The sequence below is a fragment of the Nothobranchius furzeri genome, chromosome 9 (genome assembly GCF_043380555.1).
Source record: "Nothobranchius furzeri strain GRZ-AD chromosome 9, NfurGRZ-RIMD1, whole genome shotgun sequence".
NCBI lineage: Eukaryota > Metazoa > Chordata > Actinopteri > Cyprinodontiformes > Nothobranchiidae > Nothobranchius > Nothobranchius furzeri.
The window spans coordinates 49,856,972-49,867,657 of NC_091749.1; positions in this window are offsets into that span (position 1 = coordinate 49,856,972).

Below are 10,686 nucleotides of genomic sequence, written 5' to 3' on the forward strand. Positions count from 1 at the left end.
AACGTGAATGAGAGTGATGGATGTGTGAAAAAAAAGTATACACTCTACGGTGAGGATGAAGAGATCTCCATGCATCACAAAGCCCATTATCACCCATGTACTTTTTGTGTTTAATAATTAAAAAGAATTTTTCACTCAAATATTTATTTTCAATATATAACAATATGTTACAAAATTAAATATAACAATATAGCATAGAAGTGTTTACATTTTAACATATGTTTAACAAACTAGAATATTCCTCTCTCTGGACAATTTGTATAATAGAGGGGTATATAAATGGAAAAAACTGAAGTAAACATCTTTGCTTTGAACTACTTGGACATGACCTACTTAACTGTGTATATATTCAGTCCTTTAGCCATTCTTTTTAAGGAAAACTGACATGTCCACTTTCTCAGGCAAGAGTCGAGCCCGCTCAACATTGACTGTATCCCCTGTTGTGGAGAAAATTCATTCTGAAGGAGTGGAAGAGGCTTGAAAACAAAGATATTTTTTGGCCAAGCTGGCCAGCATAGGCATCTGGTCTCGCTTTTGCCACCACCACAAGAGGGGATGCACAGAGCTGAGGACTGCTGGAAATCTCTGATAGATAAGCACCTCGTTCTTGGCCTTTTCAGCTAATGAAGGTGCTTGGGTGTCTATCTCACTCTGGAGTAACACTTCTTGATCCTCATACTGAAATAGCTCCCCAAGGGCTGACAGTTTTTTTCTTTCTTTTCTCAGGAGCTTCTGGCATTTCTTCTCCCTCAGATACTTCCTCCCCTTTCTGCTGCTCATTTCTTCCTTTCCCCTCCTGCTGGGTCACCTCTCCAATCTTTAAATAAAGCTTACACAGAACAAATAATTAAAATATGGTAATTATATGATCATACTGAAACAGAGTGCATATGCCCAGCTGTGGTCCACATTACAGTTATGATGGACAAACCTTGTCTGCAGCGAAGAGGGCTACAGCTTCATTTTCTAGGTGGGTTCAAACAGCCTCAATCTTGCCTTTAAAATGAGGATCTAGAGCAGTAGCCTCCTCAAGACGCTTCTCTTTTTGCTCCCTTATCTTTTTTCCCAAGGCTCTTTGTCCTGTCTGCCCACAGAGCGCTTCTCTGCATTTCTTCTGAAAAACCCTTTTTTTTAACGATGGATTTGATTAATTAGTCATTCAACGCCATTGACAAGATTTTTTCAACAATGAGAATGGAGCAGGGGGCTCCCACTTGCCCTCAAGGGACACACGCAGCGGGATATATGCTCGATTCCTGGAAGGAGTGGAAGATCGTATGCCTCTCCCAGCTGTCCACTGAGGATGTCGAAGATGTGTGGATGTTTGGCCTGATGATCACTGGATTTTTTCTGATTGGAGTGGGAGGATATCTGGTTTTCTGGAAATTTGGGAAGACAGGAGCGATTGGAGGGCGACCCGCACCCACGGCAAGCACCGTCCGTGTGGAGACCTCACAGACTGGGACGTTACTCGAGGTGAATCGTAAGCTGGACAATGTTCTAGCTGTGATACCGGTATTAGTGCGCAAAATGGATGTCATCTTGGAGAGGGTCACCGGACGGTGTGGACAAGATTAAAAACCTAAATTGGCTTCACTGAAGGACTTGAATGATCAGTTTAAAGACTGAAGGCAGAGAGGAAAATTATCTCAGCCTGACCCAAACATAGTCTTGTTATCCGAATCTGACGCCATAGCAACCTTCAAAATGCTAACAACAACCACCACAAAGGAATGCAGACAGATGCTGTGAAAACCCTCCCTACCTCCCCCCCGCCTTCGGATTGGTGGACTTCAGCCTGGCGAGGTCATCAACCTGCAGGAGTCAATATGCTCAGCGCTCCTCCCAAGATCTCCCTCCCACCTGTGGCTACAATGACATATATGGCTGCTCTCTCTGGGGAAACAGGATCCCAGTGCCCCCCCCCCCTGCCTTCTCATTGGAGTATCATGTTATGTTGTGATGCCTGATGTCTGTTGCTTATCTGTTTGGGGCGTGTGTTTTTTTTTTTTTTTTTCTTTTGCAGAACAAAGCTGCCCTCCTGGTGGGAGAGTAGCTACGAAGTGCTTTTTCTTCCCTCCTCCCGAATCAATCCTCATGTAACCCTCTTATCTCTATTAAGGTAGCGCGACTCGGGGATTGCGAATGACCACAGTCACCAATTCTTCTAATGTGTCTTGCCCATGTATGTCTGATCTCTGAACTGTGTGTACTGAAACTCTAATTTCTCTCTGGGAATAATAATGTATCTTTGATTTGATTTGATTTGATCAAGGAACAGTCGTAGCTCTTTGTTTGTTTCCTCCTGGCAACATTGAACAAGAACAGTCGGACAATACATTTTAAGTATTTCATTACACCATTGCTTTAATTATTAATTGAAAGAATCAAATGAACTGCATACTGTGTAACAATGGGAGAGGTCTGCCCAGACCTTCTCCTTGATGGCTTTCTTGAAAGCAGAATCTTCATCTTTCCCCTCAAACTTGGCCATGAGTTTGTCGAGGATGGGGAGGATCTGCCCCGCAGTGGCACTCCTGTCAGTTGAAACTGCAAGTGTGGATGTGTAAAGGACCCTCATGGTGTCTACAAAGTCCTCACACTTGCTCATGTCATCATCTGACACTCTCAGCAATCTGGAAATAATAGGGCAAAATTATTCAGAATGTTTTTGTCAGCAAAAGATAATTCACTCCGTCATAAGTTTTTGAAACTCAAGTTTTTATTATCTGTCTCTGTCCAAATCCTTCTTGATTCAGCCTGGATGATTGGGTACTGTTCGATGAACCTCTCCACCATCAGAAAGAGCAATTTTTAACAGCGTCCTCGTCTTTTCCGACAGTGCGAGCTATTTCTCTCCAAGAATTATTAACAACATGTTGATCACGGTGATCTCTGAGAGCTGAATCATACAAATGTCTGTATTTACGAACCTCTGCCATACTAGTTCTTGCCGGTCCACCATGTTTTACCGCGTCCGTCCGTCCGCGTGGTTAGAAATTTTCCGAGGTGCGCGTTGCGGAAATTCTGGGCCGTGTGGAGGCGCGGTGGAGGGGCGTGGTTGTTAAAATGACGCAAAATGACGCAACTTACCTCGCGGACGCGTCAAGCATAAACCAACCTTTACAGTGCTCGTAAAGCAGAACTAAAGAAGGCTCTGTGTGAACAGCTGGTGGAACAGCAGGGTGTGCTGCCAATGATTGCTGTCAAAAAGGCGGAAGACGCCACACCTGGAGATAATGATGCAGCACTGGCTGATGCGCCTGCTGAAAAAGCCGAGTCCGTTTAGGTCTCGGAAAACCTGGAAGGTATGTCATCAGGTTATCTGCGTCTCCTACTCCACATTAGGGAGGTGGAAAGCCGCAACAAGGAGCTGGAAGTGCAGGCTATGCACCTCCGTGTTAAGGGCCTTGAGCTGGAGAGACATGCCCCTGCAGCCTCACCAACCCCAGCTAGCACAGCGCGTTCTGCTTCTTCAACTTTGATATCAGTAGGCACATAGCCTTGGTTCCTCCTTTTCGTGAAACTGAAGTTGATTCTTATTTCAGTGCTTTAAAGTGCATAGCTGTTGCATTAAGTTGGCCCAAAGATTTCTGGTCTCTTCTGCTCCAGTGTAAACTAGTGGGAAAAGCCCAAGAGGTGTGTTCCAGTTTGGCTATTGAGGAAAGTTTGGATTATGACACTCCTAAGAAAACTGTGCTACAAGTATATGAACTTGTTCCGGAGGCTTATCACCAAAAATTCAGAGGCCTCAGTAAAACCACCAACCAGACATTTGTTGAGTTTGCGCATGAAAAGAGTGTCTTTATGTTCACAGATCATAATCTGTTGGTGTTCCTTTCCCAAATGTGTAACTCCAATCAGCGCCTGATGCGCTGGTCCCCGTTGCTGCAGGATTTTAACCTGCAGATCACATACAAACGGGTTAAGGACAACATTTTAGCTGATGCCCTGTCTCGGGCAAATTAGAGATTTGTATTTGTGTTCCATGAATTAAACAAATTTAGGGGGTATGTTTAATTCTTGTGCATGGGGGTGTGACAACTAGGGTTGTAAGTTGTTTTATTCAAGGAAATGCTGTGTATGTTCATAATGTTTCTTAGTGCCGGTGCCCACATCTGATTGGTAAACCAGTGGTCTGGGGAGAGTCCCGATTGGATAATTGATGGGAGCAGACCTTTCAGAGGGATGTCAACACCACCTGCAGCTGATCATCATTCTCTGCTCATCCCAACCTGCCACCATCCACTTAGTGTCCTGTGCTGAGTGTAAAAAAACTGTTGTCAAACTTGTAGAAAGTAGGGGTGAACCTGCCATTTAATTTCTTCATTCAGTTTTCTCCTGTGTTTGTAATCAGGGAGGTAAGTTTGGTTGTATTTCTTTTAATTTTATTTTGTAGGTAAGATGATTATTTAAGTTAGGGGTGTTTTGTTTGTTGTTTTGGCCTTTGGTTCACCCTGAGTTTTATTTATCCTCCCGCGCTTTCAGTTCAAATAAAACTTGTAAATAAATATCCTTGTATATAAGTCAAACTATGGTGTGGTACTTGGGATCTGTGGAAAATGGGAATCCACCTTCATGTTGTTGCCGAGCCCCTCCTAGAAGGGTTGTAACAAAGAGAAGCTGTGAGTTTTATAACCCACAATGTTTTGATTGCTGCTTAAGTCGAACAAAATGTGCTCATAAAACATATTTCATTTGACAAGTCAATAGCTGGGAGCAGCCTTAAGAAATGGCAATTTTCCAAGCATCAGTGGTGATCACTGTCTAAATGTTAACTTTGCTCAAGCTGTGAGACTGATAAATGGACTGTGCCCTCTTCCCCATCCAGACGAGATGTAACACACACACACACACACACACACACACACACACACACACACATTGAATAAACACATTTGACCCAATGACTCTCTCATGTGAGATTCCTGCTGCTACTGAATGTGTGTGATACCTTTTTTATAGTTATTTTTAATGAATGTTGCACTGGAGAGGCTAGTGAGAAACTGCATTTCGTTTCACCCTGTGTATTTCTAGCCTAGTGAAGTAGACCAAAGTCTTGCTTAGCAAAGTTTGGTCTAGGAATGCTCCATTGGAACCTCCGCAGCTCCTAGCAGCATTCTGGCTGGCCAAGGCCTTTTGTTCATACTGAAACTGAATTTCAAAGGAGAAGTACTTAGTCATCTTCACAGCACCATGACTGGAGTAAATGAAATTGTGTAACAGGAAGACAATGAGATAAAACTTTACTTGTGAGGCAATAACATGCATCTATGACTGTGTTCAGCATTTGTATTTGTTTAGTGTGCTAGTGTAAAAGAGAATGATGTGGAAAACAGCACACAAAGCTACTATACAGATGAGTCCTTGGTCATTTCGGGTGCAAGGTTAACATCACAAATTATCAACTATAAAAACACCTGGTAAAAACTTATATTAAAAGCTTTACCGAACAACGGTGTTTAAAACCGGAGTCAATAAAATTACAGCAAACCAAGTCAACCGTTTTAATCAACAAATATCAAAAAGATCCCTCTGGATCACTCAGAGTTTAAACTAGAACTCATCCAAACAAAGGGGTTGAAAAACTGAGACCAGGAGGACAGCAGAACCCCTGCACTGCTGCCTCCCAGACTGCTGAAGGCGCAGCCTTTTTATACAGGTGTTGGTAATCAGCAGGATTCAGCTCAGCTGTGCTCCTCAGCATCCTGGAAGAGAGGAAGAGGAGGGGCGGTGTCAGCCTGATCTCCGGGGCTGGGTGAACCTGGCTCCTGAATTTCACTGGCCAGGCTGGTAGCCGTAACAGGATCAAATGACCACACCCGGTCGAACTAGCTACAAGCTAACCTGAAGCTAATCCAAAGCTAACGCGGAGGTGGGAGCTAAGCTAATAGAGGTAGCTACTTAGCTACAACCGGAGCTAACTCTGTGGAACCGAGGTGTGGAACACCAGCGACCTGAAGCTCACACGAAGTTTGTGTGGAGGTTTGCGGCGTTTTTTCATGAAAACTATCTTTCTGTGAAAAAAAATTAAATCTGTAAGTTTATAAGTTATTTCCTTAATGAAAATTTATTTTCCTTTGAGCAAGTTTTCAATATTTTAAAGTACCGTATTTTCCGGACTATAAGTCACTCTGGAGTATAAGTCGCACCAGCCATAAAATGTATAATGAAGAAGAAAAAAACCTATATAAGTCACATTTTGGGGGGAAATTTTATTATTTTTCTTACAAAATCTGAGACAGAGCGTTTCACATTGCAAGACAAGTACTGGTAACAATAATCGAATAAACAACACAGGCGCAGCAGCGCGCCACGGTCTCCAGTAGAGGATGGCGGTGTTTGAAACCCTCCCAGCGGGACAGGGGAGCTCATTCCTGGGTCGGAGCCAGCCCACAGCAGCGCACCACAGGCTGCAGCAGGTGATGGCGGGGCAGAGGAGCTGAAACCTGGGCTGGATCCAGTGTGCAACAGGCTCCAGCAGGTGATAGCTGTGTGTTTTTTATTCCCAGCGGGGCAGGGGAGCTCATTCCTGGTCCAGAGCCAGCCCGCAGCAGCGCGGTATAGCCTACATAATTTGGTATATAAATCGCTCCGGAGTATAAGTCGCAGGACCGGCCAGACTATGAAAAAAAGTGTGACTTATAGTGTGGAAAATACGGTAGTTATTAGTATTTGAGATAAATTAGCAGACTAACTAGATTTCATATATTTCTAAAACTTAATACTTGTTCGTATCTTGTACAGCCAAGTAGCCTTTATTCTGGACTCAGTACAACTCACCAAAAGTAAAGAGACATTATACAGATGAAGTAAGCACAAGATAACTTACTGGAAGAAACAGAATTATCATGAGAACCAGAACAAGAGAGCCTGATAACAGTCATGTGAAAATAATAACTAAAAAGTATGTATGTATAATAGAAATAAAAATATATTAGAATTAGAGTAACTCACTGTGATCCAAACAATAAATCAGCCATAGCTGATTAGCAATCATGAAATGAGGTCTGGGAGTTTTTAAGTTTCATTCTTTTATTACATTTTTTTTCTGAGATCTGTTAAAAGGTCACCATGGCAGCCTGTGTGTCTTCAACGTCTGCTACACAAAGCAGCAACTGTAAGGACCAAGTACCTGTCTTAACCACTTCATGTATGGTTTTGTACTTTAAACAGCTAGGCCAAACCTGTTATTTTTTTCTCCATAGCCATTTGGATCATTGGAGACAGCTACATGAGGCGTGGTGCCCAGAGAGCTGCAGAGACCCTCGGAGACTACCTTGGCCTCCCTGATGTCCGTGTCACCTGATTCTGTTGGGGCGGACTGAGGTGGAAAGACCTTCTCCCCTTCTTTTTCCACTCCCTGTGAGGAAGAGCAGCTCCTGGTCAGCAGTGTGAAGCTGGTCAACATGATGATGGAGGACCTACACCGGCTTCACCTTCAACACCCTCATATGATGATCATCATGTCATCCATCACCCAAAGGTGTAGCTGGAGGGCAGGTGTAAAACCTGCTAAAATTGAGAAGGCCAGGAGGTTTGTTAACAGTGTTATGGCTACATTTATTTCTAGCTTAAATGGTGCCGTTGTTGTGCATCCTCACATCAGACATGACCAGGGAAATTTTTGTCAGACAAAGTTCATTTCACAAAAAGGGGAAATGATATTTTTTTTTAACTAATATTGCCGATTGTCTTAATGACCAGCTCCAAAAGCAGTGAAAGACTTCCAGGTGGGAGTCTTGCTGCTTCTGAATTTTGCCTTTAGGGCAAAATTGCGTCATTTTAACAACCACGCCCCTCCACAGTGCCTCCACGTGGTCCAAACCTTCCGCACCGCGCACCTAGGAAATTTTCTAACCACGCGGATGGTCAGACGCGGAAAAACATGGCGGACTGGCAAGAACTAGTATGGCAGAGGTTCGTAAATACAGACATTTGTATGATTCAGCTCTCAAAGATCACCGTGATCAACATGTTGTTAATAATTCTTGGACAGAAATAGCTCGCACTGTCGGAAAAGACGAGGACGCTGTTAAAAAATGCTGGAATGCCATGTTGTAAACAGTAATTTTTACTTCTACTATGATGAAGTGTTGGATGCATGCCTAGAGCTCCATGCTGCCCCCTACAGTTTGGGAGAATATTGGCTCACCTCAGAGACAAGCCGCATGAACCATAAACACTGCAAGTTGTGAAGCGTGTTCCATCCGCGAGCCGCATCACCAAGCGGAAAGTAAATGCGTCAAACATAAACCAAGCTTTACACAGGGGGGATGGCAGACACCTGTAACTTCAATCCAAGCAGCATTTGTGGGTGTGTTACTATTCAAATCCAGCAGCTCGTGCCGGGTCTGATCCTTCGCTCCACCGTGCCGGGGAGGGGGGGACATGGTGGCGGTGATTGGGCCACTGAAAACTCCGCTGGTGATTGATTCAGCCCCAGGGGTGTAATCCGCGGGAATTGGAGCCGGAGGGGGAGAAACCGCTGGGTCGGGGAAAGACAGGTGGTGGGGGGGCCTCGAGCAGCTCGTACCGGTCCGTGCCGGGGGTGGGGTGTGATGTGGTGGCGGTGATGGGCCGGTAAAAACTCTGCTGGTGATCGATTCAGCCCCAGGGGTGTAAACCGCGGGAATTGCAGCAGGAGGGGGAGGAACCGTGGGAAAAAAAAAATCGCTGCTAGCAGGGGGGGCCCAACACAGCCTCAGTAACAATAATAATGATAATGGCTGGGTTAGTTTGGGAGAAGGCATTTTGATGAGCCAGTTGGATACTGTGGAGACAGAGATCTGTCAAATTCAGAACACATTGATTTTCTTTCAGTTTTTTGGGATGAGGAATTCTGGACCCTCATCACAAATGAAACTAACCAATATGCTCACCAGTATTTAGAGGGGGAGGAACTGAAATCTAGCTCCAGATATAATGACTGGTACAATGTAACTGTCCCAGAAATGAAAGTGTTCATTGCCATTCAGTTCTGCATGGGGCTTGTGGAAAAGCCTGAGATTGAGGATATATATATATATATATATATATATGTATGTATATTATATATATTATAAACGAAATAAACCAAAGAAGGGATGAGTGAAATGTGTTCATGACACTGAAGCACCAAAGACAGTGTTCTTGATTGATACGCAGTAAACATAACAAAATACCAATAAAGTTATAAATATTATATATACATATGTATATATATATATATATATATATATATATATATATATATATATATATATATATATATATATATATAGTTATTTATATATATATATATAGTTATATATGTCTACATAGGAATATGTATATGTGAATCATAAACAATAACAACACTAAGAAAATAAGACAAAAACATAGAAAAAAAATCTGCAAATGTGATGCAATCCAATATGGCTGCCACCTGATGACGTCATAATATACAAATTATGTGAGTGAATCTATCACAAAATTTGGCTCAAATTGAAGATTTTTCTAATTTACAATATTCCTCTATCTCTAACCAGATTTAAGCTACAAGCTCTTTAAATAGTGATATAAAAATTCATATTTTACTGAAAAACAGCAACATGACAGACGAATGGTGGACTGTCTGCCAGAATGTGCTGAACAGATTTGCTCTATCAAGAAGAGCCTTTTGTGTACGAGTTTATGTTATCGTAATATGTGTTTGGGTTATGTATCACCACATCAGCATGTAAATGCTGAACCAAGCTGGAATAAAAGTGTTGATAGAGGACAAACAAGTAAATAAGAGAGAAAAATAAAAACAACTAGGAAACCAACATAAAAAACAGCAACCAGCTGCTGCACCTGTAAAACATTTCTAAGAATCATCAAGAAAATGTGGGATGAACAACTATAAACATGTAAACCATGAACTACAAACTGGCACCGAAGCAGTCAGAGATGCACCGTGCTGACTGCTGGGGAGAACCGGGTGGAAGAATGGAACACAGAAGTGTCCCTCCGAGAGCTCCATCATATTTCAACCTATTTTTATGTTAAATGCACTGGGTTTTACCATGGTTTTACCCATTGACATATGCCCTATTAATTATTTTACCGTATATCACATCTAAATTTCATGGTTAAACAGTACATTAAAATGGTAGTTAGCTAGCTACTTTGATAAACTCAGCTAGTGCTGTTAGGTAATTTATCTCCCATCCAGGATTACCTTAGGGAAAGTTCAACACGCAGGGGTTATACTAATCAGCTGATCAAACCATATACCAATAACTGACCAACAAAAAAATTTACACTTTGCAAAGTGGAGAAATGAAATACACACCACACAGAGGTCTGACACTTCACTCTCATCAGACAAAGTCCTCCAAGAGTATTTATTAAGCAGACACACAGAAAGATAAAACGCACACACATTTACACACACACATTTGAGGCTCTCACAGACTCTCAGGCAGGGAGACACTCCAGGTGCAATTTCTAAAACAATAGAACTGTCTCAAGGGAGTTCTACTGATAAGGGGGTCCATCACCAGCACCAAGTCTGGTAGCGAGGGCAAGGTCAATCCTCCCTGTTAGAGCTTACAAAAGCCTGTCTGTTCCCAGAGAAATAGAAATAGATGAACCTTCGTTTAAAACCTCCAGATGTCAAACCATTAAAGACATTATTAACAGTAATATCAGCTTTATCCAACAAGTGCAAAAAGCGGCAGT